General features: G+C 39.3%; 1 long non-coding RNA gene across 1 annotated transcript; it reads left to right on the forward strand.

The window, feature by feature from the left end:
* Positions 1–577: 577 nt before the first annotated feature.
* LOC140137758 (uncharacterized) lies at positions 578–13,927 on the forward strand. Its single transcript, XR_011856895.1, has 3 exons — positions 578–660; positions 12,163–12,260; positions 13,351–13,927. It is a non-coding gene; the product is annotated as an uncharacterized lncRNA (long non-coding RNA).

The raw sequence follows: 13,927 nt of genomic DNA on the forward strand, positions 1-13,927 counted from the left end.
CTGGGGCCCCAAGTTACTAACTCGGACCCTGAGTTACTATCTCGTGGTCCGTGTTACTATCTCAGACCCTGAGTTACTAAGTTGAGGCCCTGAGTTAGTATCTCGGACCCCGTGTTATTATATCTCTGACCCCAAGTTATTAAGTCGGAACCCCGAGTTACTATCTAAGGGCCCTGTGTTACTAAGTTGGGGCCCGAGTTACTATATCAGACCCTGAATTAGTATCTCGGGACCCTGAATTAGGTCCATGTACACATACGATGGGTGTACCCCGCTAGAGTCCCGGACTAGAGTTTTAAATTATACTATGTAGTATGTACAGTACTCGGAGAACGTGGTTGTGTATATTTTTTCTGTATACGTTATTTATAGAAAGGGTCTGGCATACGACACCGGTGTCGTGTGCCAGACCCTCTCATGAAGAAATCGTAGTAGTATATATGAATATTAATGAACTCTACGTCATCCGCGTCATACATTTTTTAATAATCGACTGTATAGATCATGAATGATGGTATTAATAGATCTAGCTCGTCACCACAGTGAAATTAATTAACACACACACAATTCGGTTGAATTTAAACCACAGTATTATAGAAAAGTGTACTTTTGTTCCAGTTTCTAACCAGTAATCTCGGAATTCAAGCATTTTAAACAACAGTAAGTGTACATTTCGTCCAGTTTCTTACCAGTTATTTCATGAGGTCAATGAATTATGGTAGTGTAAGCTACCAATATTAATACCAAAAGCTGTGATAGTTTCTGCACTGTACATACTGTACAACTCTGTACAGTGTGAGTATGTACGCGAGTATAACAACTTGAGCAAGTCACAATATTTTCTCAAGTTGATTTATCCTTTCTATAAATAGCGATGTATACAGAAAAAATATACACAACCACGTTCTCCGAGTACTGTACATACTACATAGTATAATTTAAAACTCTAGTCCGGGACTCTAGCGGGTACACCCATCGTATGTGTACATGGACCTAATCCACGGGTTCCTACAAGGCCGATGACTGGACCGATGACACACATTCGATGGGTGTATCGTATAATATGTGTGAGTTACGGCTTTTGACAATTGGCTCCTAGTCCTAGCCTGAGGTACTCACACGTCCGTCACTACGATTTCCACCAGGGGTAGCGGGGGTGAATAACCCCTAAATTTAAAAAATATTAATTTTTCACCCTCTATTGGGAATATGTGCAAGCTCGGGGGTGAAAACTGACCCTCTAGCTACTTTTGGACCGTACTCCTACCCCTGACTACACTGCAAAATATTTTTCACCCCCAAGATTTAATTTTCACCCCATGTATTTGGATTTTCTGCAAGCTCTAGGAGTGAAAAACACAGGAAAACAACCCCCGACTTTTGGGCCTTAATGCTGTACCCCTGATTTCCACTGTCCTTCTCCGTACGAAGGTCTGAGACTCCTGAGCATATCTGGTCCAGGGTACACATAAAATACCACGTTTTCTCATAAATACCACTTCCTACCATTCCTCACGTGAAGATGAGACTTAAACAAAACATATTTGGTGCATGTTCGTAAATTTTGAGCACATTTGAGGATGGAAAATGTTTTGAATTCTTTCTATAAATAGATGCCGTCAGTGTGACGTCATCACCGCGACGTGAGTTCACGGTGCCCCGTTTTTACGTACGTAGGGCATTCATGGCCCTAGTGAGGAAGGAACAGGGCCATGATGTTTCGGGCTACCCTAGTCCATACATTCGACATATAGCGGGGACTCTAGTCGTCTCTACAAATATGTCAATGACAGCAAGAACATGATGAAGTCTAACTTGGAATTTGCACATCATCTTGATCTTGATACTGCACAACAGTCCTAGAGGAGTAAAACGGTTAGGTTGATATGCGCATGCATGCAAATTTTAGTCTATAGATTTCTTGTAGATGTTGGGTTATGTTGGTTTTAAATTGGGTGGGGTGTATTATGTTTAAGGGGGTACTACACCCCTAGCCAATTTTTTGCTTATTTTTGTGTTTTTCTCAAAATCATAGTGCATTGGTGACAAGTAAGATATAGGGCCTAGATATGTATATTATAGAGACAAGGACTATAACTACTGCACTGAAAATTCAGCAACTCAAGGCAAGTAGTTATTGATTTATTGATCAAATATTGGTTTTCCCTAATTTTTTTTTTTTAACTCCACAACTGCTGTCTGTGCTGAAATAAAATTTCCAGTGTAGCAGTTGTAGTCCTTGTCCCTATAATATACATATCTTACTTGTCACCAATGCTCTATAATTTTTGAGAAAAATGTAAAAATAGGCACAAAATTGGGCAGGGGTGTAGTACGCTGTTATCCAAATGATTTGATCGAGTAATTTATCAACTACATGTATCCACGACAACACAATACTATAGGGACTGTGCAATAATTATGTCTACACCCAGGGTGATGTCTACACCCTGGGCCCTTAATTACTCAGTAACTCGGGGTCTGAAACAGTAACTTGGACCCCGAGATAGTACCTCTTTGGGAACACAATTCAGAATATTGATTGGGAACAAGTAAACTGTATTGATGATGTTGATGACGCTCTATCTAAGTGGCAATCATTGTTTAATGAAGCATGCGATGAACATGCACCTTTTAAAACTAAGCGTATAAAGGGCATCTCCCTGAATGGGTAGACAGTAATTTTCTTAAATTGTGTAAGGATAGGGATTATTTTTATGCCAAGGCTCATAAAACCAATGACCCTGATGATTGGGAAAAGGCTAAGTCAGTTAGAAATAGAGTTAATAATATGAAATTTTATTTGAAGAAGAAGCACTTTGAAAGGGCAATTAATGATAAAAAAGTAATTCCAAGTAAAAAAGGTAAGCCAAATGTGCCTAACATTATAAGCCAAAATGGGCAGCAGTAAAGATACTGCTGACTCATTTAATCAATTCTTCACCTCAGTTGGTGAAGAACTTAGTAAACAATTTGATAATATTGATATCATCTGCCCATGTAATGATGGGAAAAGTAGTATATTTCGATGTAACCATAGTGAGAGTTTTAAATTCTATTCTGTATCCTATGATTTTGTATATAACCAAATATGTAATATGGATAATAATAAGTCACCAGGTTTAGATAAATTCAATGTAAAACTGCTCAAATTGGCTGCACCTTATGTGTCAAAATCACTTGCTCATATTTGTAACATTTCTTTAAACAGTTCCAAATTTCCTGATGAGTGGAAGAAAGCCAAAGTCACTCCAATTTTTAAATCTGGTGATAAGAATAACGTAGGCAATTACAGGCCGATTTCTGTCTTGCCAATTATTTCAAAGATTATTGAAAGAACTGTTCATAACCAATTATATGATTATCTTTGTAGTAGAAATATTCTTTCGGATTCTCAATCTGGTTTTAGATCCAATCATTCTACAACAACAACTTTACTAGATGTTCAAGATTATATTCTTAATAATATGGACAATGGTTTTGCAACAGGAGTTATATTTTTGGATTTAAAAAAGGCTTTTGATACGGTAAATCATGAAATTCTAATTAATAAACTTGCTGACTATGGTATTAAGGGTAATGAACTTGGTTGGTTTAAATCATACCTAAGTAATAGGGCTCAAGCTGTGCATGTGAATTCTTTTCTGTCAGATTTCAAAACTTATAATACTGGAATTCCTCAAGGCTCAATCTTGGGTCCTCTGCTATTTATAATTTTTGTTAATTGTTTACCTGATGTTGTAACTTGTAAGACAGTAATGTATGCAGATGATACTTCTCTTATGTGTAAAGCAAAAAATGCTGATGACCTAAAATGCAACTTGAATCTAACCTAAAACTGTTGCTAACTGGTTTAAAGCTAATAAGCTCACATTAAATACTGATAAAACTAAGTTTATGGTTTTTGGAACTAATCATACGCTTAATCATTACAAGGACATAACTCTCACATTTGATGACAAAATTATTGAAAGAGTTGATGTTTTCAAATATCTTGGTATTAAGTTTGATAGTAATATGTCTTGGTCATCACACATTGATTATGTATCTGGAAATATCTCCAAGAGAATTGGTGTTGTAAAACGTGCTAAGTATTTCCTTCCTCATAAAACCTTAGTTATGCTCTCTAATGCTCTTGTAATTCCACATTTCGACTATGCCAGCAGTGTGTGGTCTAATTGTTCTGCAACCAATCAATATCAGCTTCAGGGGCGTAGCCAGCTTTTTTGGTCAGGGGGGGCAAAATAAAATTTTTGGGGCACAGACGAAAAAAATTACAGTTGCATCATACAATACATAGAGACAAAAGGCTTTATTGGGACGATGTGCGCAAAAAAAATGGTATTTTACACTATTTTCGCCCATTATCAGGATGGAAAGGGCTTAATCTTTGCAATATGCGCGCGAAGCACGGAAAAATTGTGTATTTTCAGGCTGAATTTCGGTAGAAAAGGGCCCTTGCCCTTTTCTTTTCCTTTGCCCTCCTGATTTTCCCTTTTATTTTTTGTCAGAGGGGCACTTTTTTCTTTCATTTTTTGTCAGGACTCTGCCCCCCCCCCCCCCCCCCGCTGGCTACGCTACTGATCAGCTTCAAGTACTTCATAACAGATTAGCTAGAACAATTCTCTTTGCTGATATTAGAACACCAGTAGATGACATGTTAAATTCTTTAAATTGGATTAAACTTTGTGATAGATGGTCTAATCACATGATTATTCTTACCTTCAAATGTATCAAAAATATGTGTCCTGAATATTTATGTAATCAATTTGACTTTGTCCATAATGTTCATGATCACAAAACAAGGAGTCATTCTTCTAACACATTGATCATGCCTAAATATAATTCTAATAGTGGTAAATGTACATTTATTGTAAGAGCTTCAAATTTATGGAATAACTTGCCACCATCATATCATATAAACCTTGAAACTCTGTCTTTGCATCAATTCAAGACGAGCATCATTATTTCTGCTAAATCATAATCATTTATTATCATATTGTATGTATTTTTGATTTATATCGTTCATGTACTTGAGATGCATTATTTTCTTTCTTTCACATTATTATTCATGTTCTTGTATATATTTTAAACATCATGTTATTTTGTAAATATTCTGTAAAAATGTTGTAAATATTGTTGTATGAGGGCCTGCTTGGAAAGCAGTGCTTGCCACTGAAGTAGCTTAAATCCATCAATAAAGATTTCACAAATAAAAAAACCCTCGACTTTAAGTAACTCGGGCCCCGACTTAGTAACTCTGGGTCTGAGATAGTAACTTGGGGCTTCAACTTAGTAACTCGGGGTCCGAGATAGTAACTCGGGGCCTCGTATTATTAACTTGGGGTCCAAGATTGTAACTCGGGCCTCGACTTAGTAACTCGGGTCTGAGATAGTAACACAGACCCCGAGATAGTAACCCGGGGTCCGAGATAGTAACTCGGGCCTCGACTTAGTAACTCGGGTCTGAGATAGTAACTTGGGGCCTCAACTTAGTAACTTGGTATCTGAGATAGTAACACGGACCCCAAGATAGTAACTCGGGGTCCGAGATAGTAATCCGGGCCCCGACTTTATAACTCAGGGTCCGGGATAGTAACTCAGGGTCCGAGATAGTAAGCCGGGGCCCCAACTTAGTAACTCGGAGTCCGAGATAGTAATTCGGGCCCCCGACTTTATAACTCAGGGTCCGGGATAGTAACTCAGGGTCCGAGATAGTAAGTCGGGGCCCCGACTTAGTAACTCGGAGTCCGAGATAGTAATTCGGGGCCCCGAGATACTAATTGGGGATCCGAGATAGTAGCTCAGGGTCCCGAGATACTAATTCAGGGTCTGATATAGTAACTCGGGCCCCGACTTAATAACACGGGGCCCTTAGATAGTAACTCAGGGTTCCGACTTAATATCTTGGGGTCAGAGATATAATAACTCGGGGTCCGAGATAGTAACTCGGGGCCTCAACTTAGTAACTCGGGGTCTGAGATAGTAACGCGGACAACGAGATAGTAACTCGGGGTCTGAGTTAGTAACTTGGGGGCCCCAACTTAGTAACTCGGGTACCGAGATAGTAACTCGGGGCTTCAACTTAGTAACTCAGGGTCTGAGATAGTAACACGGACAACGAGATAGTAACTCGGGTCCGAGTTACTAACTTGGGGGCCCCAACTTAGTAACTTAGGGCCCCAACTTAGTAACTCGGGGTCCGAAATAGTAACTCGGGCCCCGACTTAGTAACTCGGGGTCGGGGAGAGTAACACGGACGACGAGATAGTAACTCGGGTCTGAGTTAGTAACTTGGGGCCCCAACTTAGTAACTTAGGGCCCCAACTTAGTAACTCGGGGTCCGAAATAGTAACTCGGGCCCCGACTTAGTAACTCGGGGTCTGAGATAGTAAACCGGGGCCTCGACTTAGTAACTCGGGGTCCGAGATAGTAACTCGGGGCTTCGACTTAGTAACTCGGGTCTGAGATAGTAACACTGACCCCGAGATAGTAACTCGGGGTCTGAGATAGTAACTCGGGCCCTGACTTATTAACTCGGGGTCCGAGATAGTAACTCGGGGCCCGACTTATTAACTCGGGGTCCGAGATAGTAACTTGGGGCCTCGACTTAATAACTCGGGGTCTGAAACAGTAACACGGACCCGAGATAGTAACTCGGGGTCTGAGATAGTAATTCAGGACCCCAATTAGTATCTCGGGGCCCCAAGTTACTATCTCGGACTCCGAGTTACTAAGTCGGGGCCCGAATTACTATTTCGGACCCCGAGTTCCTATCTTGGGTCTGTGTTACTATCTCAGATACCAAGTTACTAAGTTGAGGCCCCAAGTTACTATCTTGGACCCTGAGGTACTAAGTCGAGGCCCTGAGTTACTATCTCTGACCCCCAGTTACTACGTCGGGGCCCCGAGTTACTATCTTCGACCCCCATCTCAGGGTCCGTGTTATTATTTCAGACCCGAGTTACTAAGTCGAGGCCTGAGTTACTATCTCGGACCCTGGTTACTATCTTGGGGTCCGTGTTACTATCTCAGACCCCAAGTTACTAAGTTGAGGCCCTGAGTTACTATCTCTAACCCCTAATTACTAAGTTGGGGCCCTGAGTTACTATCTCAGACCCCGAGTTACAATCTCTGGGTGTGTGTTACTACCTCAGACCCGGGGTAATAAGTCGAGGCCCCGAGTTAATATCACGGACCCCGAGTTACTAAGTCGAGGCCCCGAGTTACTATCTCAGTCCCCGAGTCGGGGTCGAGTTACTATCTCAGACCCCAAGTTACTAAGTCGAGGCCCTGAATTACTATCTCGGACCCTGAGTTACTACCTCGTACCCCGAGTTACTAAGTCGGGGCCCTGAATTACTATCTCAGACCCTGAGTTACTATCTCGGGGTCCGTGTTACTGTTTCAGACCCCGAGTTATTAAGTCGAGGCCCCAAGTTACTATCTCGGACCCCGAGTTACTATCTCGGCCCCGAATTACTATCTCAGACCCAAGTTACTAAGTCGAAGCCCCGAGTTACTATCTCAGACCCTGAGTTACTATCTCGGGGTCCGTGTTACTGTTTCAGACCCCGAGTTATTAAGTCGAGGCCCCAAGTTACTATCTCGGACCCCGAGTTACTATCTCGGGGAGAGTGTTACTATCTCAGACCCAAGTTACTAAGTCGAAGCCCCGAGTTACTATCTCAGACCCTGAGTTACTATCTCGCGGTCCGTGTTACTGTTTCGGACCCCAAGTTATTAAGTCGAGGCCCCAAGTTACTATCTCTGACCCCGAGTTAATAAGTCAGGGGCCCTGAGTTACTATCTCGGACCCCGAGTTACTAAGTCGAGGCACCGAGTTACTAAGTCGAGGCCCCAAGTTACTATCTCGGACCCCGAGTTACTATCTTGGACCCAGAGTTACTAAGTCTGAGATACTATCTCGGGCCTATCTTGGACCCAAGATACTAAGTCCGGGCCCGAGTTACTAACTCAGATATCGAGTTACTAAGTCGGGGCCCGAGTTACTATCTTGGACCCTGAGTTACTATCTCGGTCCTGAGTCGAGGCCCCGGGTTACTAAGTCGGGCCCCGAGTTACTATCTCGGACACACAAGTTTTAAGGTGTATTTTGGACGAAAAGAATTCCCCGTTTCATCTCTACATAATCATATGACCTATTTTTTCGCGATTGCACGAACAAGTATACGTAATTCGTGGCAACACTGATTAGTGTATATTTCTATGCTGGGCTTTTTTCATGAGCCACTCCCGTCTAGGCGGAAGTACCTATACACCCTACGCAAGTCAATTGAAGCCGTACAATTTATCGCTAATTTACGACCATAAAATTTAGACACTTCTCTTGTCTGTATTAGCATCAACTCTCTCATGTCACGTTTTCATGTCAGAAATTAACATAACTCCCGAAACCGAAAACAGAAATTATCTTCGTTCAACTTTTCAGTAGGCAACAAAAGACTAGAATAAACACTCTAGTGTATGCCACAACTTTATCATGCTCACAAGTGAAACAGGACATTGAAGTTCATGATTCCCATTGTGCTACATGTGTATACCACTCTCATGTGTACAACAATATTATCACTATAGATGATTTCCATTGTGCTATACAACATTCCCATGTATACTACAACTTTTATCACAGGTGGAACAGAGTACTATAGATGATTTCCATTGTGCAATACAACACTCCCATGTATACTACAACTTTATCACAGGTGGAACAGAGCACTATAGATGATTTCCATTGTGCTATACAACACTCCCATGTATACTACAACTTTGTCACAGGTGGAACGGAGCATTATAGATGATTTCCATTGTGCTATACAACACTCCCATGTATACTACAACTTTATCACAGGTGGAACTGAACACTATAGATGATTTCCATTGTGTTAGACAACACTCCCATGTATACTACAACTTTATCACAGGTGGAACAGAGTACTATAGATGATTTCCATTGTGCTATATACAACACTCCCTTGTATACTACAACTATATCACAGGTGGAACTGAACACTATAGATCATTTCCATTGTGCTATACAACACTCCCATGTATACTACAACTTTATCACAGGTGGAACAGAGTACTATTGATGATTTCCATTGAGTTATACAACACTCCCATGTATGCTACAACTTTATCATGGGTGGAACAGAGTACTATAGATGATTTCCATTGAGCTATACAACACTCCCATGTATACTACAACTATATCACAGGTGGAACTGAACACTATAGATGATTTCCATTGTGCTATACAACATTCCCATACTACAACTTTATCACAGGTGGAACAGAGGACTATAGATGATTTCCAATGTGCTATACAACACACCCATGTATACTACAACTTTATCATGGGTGGAACAGAGCACAAAGATGATTTCCATTGAGCTATACAACACTCCCATGTATACTACAACTTTATCATGGGTGGAACAGAGTACTATAGATGATTTCCATTGAGTTATACAACACTCCCATGTATACTACAACTTTATCATGGGTGGAACAGAGTACTGTAGATGATTTCCATTGTGCTATACAACACTCCCATGTATACTACAACTATATCACAGGTGGAACTGAACACTATAGATGATTTCCATTGAGCTATACAACACTCCCATGTATGCTACAACTTTATCATGGGTGGAACAGAGTACTATAGATGATTTCCATTGAGCTATACAACACTCCCATGTATACTACAACTTTATCATGGGTGGAACAGAGTACTATAGATGATTTCCATTGAGCTATACAACACTCCCATGTATGCTACAACTTTATCATGGGTGGAACAGAGTACAAAGATGATTTCCATTGAGCTATTCAACACTCCCATGTATACTACAACTTTATCATGGGTGGAACAGAGTACAAAGATGATTTCCATTCAGCTATACAACACTCCCATGTATACTACAACTTTATCATGGGTGGAACAGAGTACTATAAATGATTTCCATTGAGCTATACAACACTCCCATGTATGCTACAACTTTATCATGGGTGGAACAGAGTACTATAGATAATTTCCATTGAGCTATACAACACTCCCATGTATACTACAACTTTATCATGGGTGGAACAGAGTACTATAGATGATTTCCATTGAGCTATACAACACTCCCATGTATGCTACAACTTTATCATGGGTGGAACAGAGTACAACTTAGATGATTTCCATTCAGCTATACAACACTCCCATGTATACTACAACTTTATCATGGGTGGAACAGAGTACTATAGATGATTTCCATTGAGCTATACAACACTCCCATGTATGCTACAACTTTATCATGGGTGGAACAGAGCACAAAGATTATTTCCATTGAGCTATTCAACACTCCCATGTATACTACAACTTTATCATGGGTGGAACAGAGTACTATAGATGATTTCCATTGAGCTATACAACACTCCCATGTACACTACAACTTTATCATACAACACTCCCATGTATACTACAACTTTATCATGGGTGGAACAGAGTACAAAGATGATTTCCATTGAGCTATTCAACACTCCCATGTATACTACAACTTTATCATGGGTGGAACAGAGTACAAAGATGATTTCCATTCAGCTATACAACACTCCCATGTATACTACAACTTTATCATGGGTGGAACAGAGTACTATAGATGATTTCCATTGAGCTATACAACACTCCCATGTATACTACAACTTTATCATGGGTGGAACAGAGTACTATAGATGATTTCCATTGAGCTATACAACACTCCCATGTATACTACAACTTTATCATGGGTGGAACAGAGTACAAAGATGATTTCCATTGAGCTATTCAACACTCCCATGTATACTACAACTTTATCATCTGTGGAACAGAGTACAAAGATGATTTCCATTCAGCTATACAACACTCCCATGTATACTACAACTTTATCATGGGTGGAACAGAGTACTATAGATGATTTCCATTGAGCTATACAACACTCCCATGTATGCTACAACTTTATCATGGGTGGAACAGAGTACTATAGATGATTTCCATTGAGCTATACAACACTCCCATGTATACTACAACTTTATCATACAACACTCCCATGTATACTACAACTTTATCATGGGTGGAACAGAGCACAAAGATGATTTCTATTGAGTTATACAACACTCCCATGTATACTACAACTTTATCATGGGTGGAACAGAGTACTATAGATGATTTCCATTCAGCTATACAACACTCCCATGTATACTACAACTTTATCATGGGTGGAACAGAGTACTATAGATGATTTCCATTGAGCTATACAACACTCCCATGTATGCTACAACTTTATCATGGGTGGAACAGAGTACAAAGATGATTTCCATTGAGCTATTCAACACTCCCATGTATACTACAACTTTATCATGGGTGGAACAGAGTACAAAGATGATTTCCATTCAGCTATACAACACTCCCATGTATACTACAACTTTATCATGGGTGGAACAGAGTACTATAGATTATTTCCATTGAGCTATATAACACTCCCATGTATGCTACAACTTTATCATGGGTGGAACAGAGTACTATAGATGATTTCCATTGAGCTATACAACACTCCCATGTATACTACAACTTTATCATGGGTGGAACAGAGTACTATAGATGATTTCCATTGAGCTATACAACACTCCCATGTATGCTACAACTTTATCATGGGTGGAACAGAGTACTATAGATGATTTCCATTGAGCTATACAACACTCCCATGTATGCTACAACTTTATCATGGGTGGAACAGAGTACAAAGATGATTTCCATTGAGCTATTCAACACTCCCATGTATACTACAACTTTATCATGGGTGGAACAGGACACTATCTATTGTGCTATATAATGTAAATTATTTGTAGTATCCTGTCCCTCCTGTGACAAAGTTGTGGTATACAAGGGAATGTTGTATAGCACAATTAAAATTATGATTTAGGTGTCCTTCCCACCCGTGACAAAGTTGTGGTATACAAGGGAATGTTGTATTGTTTAAATCAAATCATCTTTACTATCCTATCCCACCTGTGACAAAGTTGCGGTATTCATGGGTATCTTGTAAAGCACAATTTTAATCTTCCATATTTTACCCACATGTAACATTTATGTTTTTTGTGTTTTATATTTTAAAGAATGGTGCAAACTTCATGAAGTAAATGAACATGTGAAGCCATTGGCTGCGAGTTTGGGTGTCAGGGCATCTGATGTTTTGCAATTGATCTTCCTAGAGGTGAGTTAAGGTTTACACTATATGTTTTGGGCAGAATTTTCGGCCGAATGTTAAATAAGTTTAGCTTAGATTTGCATGTTTCATAAATGAAAATTTGCAATTATTTCTTGATATTTCTTGATTTGTTTTTTAATATATCTAAGCAATAGTTTTGCCATTTTAACCCTCCCAAAAAACATCATGCAAATGGGGTGGAAATGACACTACTTATATCAATCATTGGGATTTCCTTAATAAAACCAATACCATTCCTCATGTGTGTCAGCTTTACTTGTCTCAATATTCGAATGCAAATGCTGCTAGTTCATGCTACCTTCTAACTCGCCTTATGAAAGACGTACATAGAACATATTGACCATTTTAGGTGGCATTTTGTCTTTATTTGTATTTTCAGATAGCTAACTCAAATACTACACCTTACAGATACAATAGCTAGCTATGTCAAATCCATTATGTTCATTTAACTTAAATCAGCAAAGAAAAGTGTTTAAATGGGATTTTGTGAATTTGCATAAGTCAAAAAGCTGTTTTGAAAAATCACATCCTGTACGATAATTTTAAAGTAATTCTGTGCACAACACCATAGTTAAGTTTGCCACCTTAAATATCTACCGTATATAATTTTTAAAAATTCTGTGACTTATTTATAATTCTATTACTCTTACGACCCATTATTCAAAATCGCGCATTGTGATTTTTTTAAACACGTCACATGAGAGCCCATTATTCTGCAATAATGGGTCAAGCGCTGTAACACACTCTACGCACAGCATTACGCTGTGCAATATTTCCGCGATACACGCTCCACCTTGAAGTAAACAACTGAAAATATTTGTGCCAAAAATGATATTTTCTTTTAAATCGCACTATTTTCTGGTAATAGAATAGAAATAAAGGGTGCAGCATTATCCTTTACACGCAAATAATGTGTCCTTGGCAGTAAAAACGTTTAAATAATGGGTGAGGACACATTATTTGGGTGTAAAGGATAATGCATTACCCTTTATTTCTTAAATAAAAGGAAGGTCTGAAAATGTTGTGTTAATTATTATTAATATTCATGTTATTCTCATTAATAACTTTTCTGCAGGCACTAGCACTGTCTAAGGAGTAAGGATTCCTTCAATAGTTTGCAGATTGAAGCAGCCTTTTAACAGGCAACAACACAAAGAACAAGAGAGTATAGAGAATCAAGAATGCAGCCAATAAGAACTGCCCTGAAGTCTTTGGATGTCATTATTGGAACTTAATAACAATCCATTGTCATAGTCCATTTGGGACAAGATCAAGGCACAAACCACCAGATAGTAGATGCCATGGTCCTTGAAACCAATTGATATTTTATGTAGTTGCTAATTTATAATAGATTACAGGGATACAATGTAGGCCTATATGATATGTGCAGCCACTGTCATCTGTGTATCAAATATAACACAGAGGTTGCATACTGGATTGCAGAGCTGGATTGATGGAATCATCGCCAACTGTTAGCATAGCAGGAGATAAGCTATGTGTATGATAATTTGATGCGCCAATAGAAAACTCTATCTCCTCATCATTTAGCTTCCAGAGATTTTATGGTCATCCAGTGTTTTATTCAGTGATGCTAGATGAGGCTGTTTTCATGGAGTTTGGATAAGATACATTAAAATATCTGTATAACTGAA

This window comes from Amphiura filiformis, chromosome 2, assembly GCF_039555335.1.
Source record: "Amphiura filiformis chromosome 2, Afil_fr2py, whole genome shotgun sequence".
NCBI lineage: Eukaryota > Metazoa > Echinodermata > Ophiuroidea > Amphilepidida > Amphiuridae > Amphiura > Amphiura filiformis.